We start from the raw sequence: 2,689 nt of genomic DNA on the forward strand, positions 1-2,689 counted from the left end.
TCTCGATAGCCTACCTGAACAAAATGCTAAATCAAGAAGCAAAGTCAATAATCTTCTACTGCCGTATATCTTACGCGAAATTAAAAATAGCCCACTCTCTCAGTTTCTGTCCACATGAGTTTAATTTTTTTGCTCATACGTCACAAATATTCAAAGTATGATTGTCAATTGCATGCCATTTATCTTAGAATGCCTTCGGGTCCATGGAAATATAAGTTTGGAAATTTTCAATTTGAAATAAACACACTTGTCTCCCAGAAATTTCACTTGAATTTGACGCACGTGTTGGTCTGAAAAATCCCCCCTGTAAGCATATTGCAACAACATCAATCCAACGACAATTTTAAAATCTCATAATTATGATGAAGTTGATATTTATACAAAAATACGCCGTGGTTATTGGCCTCGTAAGCAACTGTTAATAGCTTTTATGGTCTTAAAACTGTACCAACATAAATCCTAACATCGGACTTAATCTCACCCAAAGTATCATCGAAACGGTATGATTAATCATTGATCTCTGAGTTTGAGTTAGAAACAACGCAAAAATGCATCATTTAAAGCTGTATTAAATATATTAAGATCGATTATCTCCCTTTACTCGAATAATATAAATCTGACCTACTTCAGAAGTTATCTTTTTACTAAGCTCGTGGACATCTGAAAGGTATTCAAATTTAAAATCTGGGCATATCCTCTTTTTTTTACTATGAAAAGATGATAAATGTTGAGGAAAATAAAATTTGGGCACACCCACTAACAATTTAAGGAAAGATGTAAAATATTCTCAAAAAGACTACTTAATCTTCCGTATCACGTTCAACAAAGTGAATTTGTTATAGGCCTTTTTATTTAAGCAACTCGCATACACACTTATCAAAGTGAGCATTTTGGTACGATTCGATTTAGATTCAAGATGGCGGGAAACAATGCTATCAAGTAAGTACATTTCTAGAATTTGTTCTGATAGTATTGGAGTGAGGACAAAAATATTATTTTTTTTTTACCAACGTTTGAATTTGTATCACAACAAAGAGCAACATCGGTAGAAGAAATTATTCCATTGGCAGATTTAACTGTGTCCAATCCAAAAATAAACAGTCAGCTATTCAATAATCTGTTTATTTGAAAGGGAGGACAACTCGATACCAGACCAACTTGACTAAACAAACAGAACGGCAAGAGTTTTATGGTAAAAAAATCGTGGGGGTTTAAATTCTGGAGTACACTGGCTTATTTGGTAGGTTACTTGACAAGCGAGAACCAGGAATAAAACTTTTCTGTCTCATCAATACAGCAAGTGTAATTTTGTTTTTGCAGTATGCCTTACTATAGAAATATTCAATTGGTGGCTTTTATTGGAATAAAAGCCTATCCCTGCTTGCAGTTACTTGTCAGTGCATGATTTGTTCATTCATTTTCTTTCTTTTTCATGTGGAGAAGTCAACTTAGGACTCAATCCTACAGTCAGAATCGCGTGACAAAATCGATTTAATGTCAAAAGTCATAAAATAGTTAGGCTATAGTAGAAGTGGTGGTATAAAGTAAATGTCTGATGAAGCTTATTACTTTGTGTTTTTGTCCGGCATCTCAAGTGCTTTTTATTTGTTAAGAATAATAGTTACGATTGATATCTATTTCAGATGCTGCTGACTTGAAAAACTCCTATAAAGAGTTACTGATAGATTCTTATAATTATTTTCCAAATCTCTGTGGAACCAAGTCTAGGATTCCTCTCTGTTTTGTGGCGGTCTTTTCAAATCTGTGATTTTTGCTAAGTAATAATTATTAAAAAAGATGATCTATTGAATTTGTTGGGACTGGAAAACCAGTCTAAAAATAATCGGGAAAATATATCAAAAATGCCTGATACCTTTTAGCTGCAATCATGACATCCTAGTTCGAAAACCAATTTGTCTAATAATTTGTAATTTCAGTTTCGGAACAAATGCCGCACAGAGCAGTGTTGCTGTTGATTGAAATATATAGAAAAAATGTGCAAAAATGGCAAAGAATACGATTTGGCAGAAAATAGCCTACAAGAAAAAGATTTTCAATTTTCATCCGTGTCGACCTGTGATAAAAATTATAATCCTTCTCAAGCTTAGTTTATGGACCATTATCTTTTTCCAAACTCTGTTGTTCTTGTGGAAGCAGATTTAGAATCGAGTTAAATGCTGACTCTTTTGAAAATACTCTTTCCTTCTTACAATCACAAGTTTGTGAATCATCATAAATAGCTGTATCATGCCACAGTTCAACAATGTTTGAGTATTGGGGCATACCTTGTAGTGTTATTGGTAACATACACATTTGTTTTGAGCGATGTTCACCTGGTTTTGGGTCATTGTGATATTTTAACCGTACAAGATTATCCAGCATTAAAATCATGTAACAGTCTCGTAAACTTAAAGGTTTGGTTAATTCTCCACAAATTGAGCTATATGTCATAGAATATTCTTTGATGAATGTTTGATAATATAATTGATCATTCATAGTTTTCAAAATGACACCTTCTCTGCAAAATTTAATGAAGTATTTAGTCCATATTTGCTAGTTGTCTTAAAAAGACTGCTGATACTGTAATTCATAAGGAGGTCATCTGTGATCTTTTGAAGGAATATACCAATGAAATTCTTATTTAGATTCTTCAACAACATGTCATATATGAGATACAGACGTTCTTACT

The sequence above is a fragment of the Lottia gigantea genome (genome assembly GCF_000327385.1).
Source record: "Lottia gigantea unplaced genomic scaffold LOTGIsca_51, whole genome shotgun sequence".
In the NCBI taxonomy this organism is placed as follows: domain Eukaryota; kingdom Metazoa; phylum Mollusca; class Gastropoda; family Lottiidae; genus Lottia; species Lottia gigantea.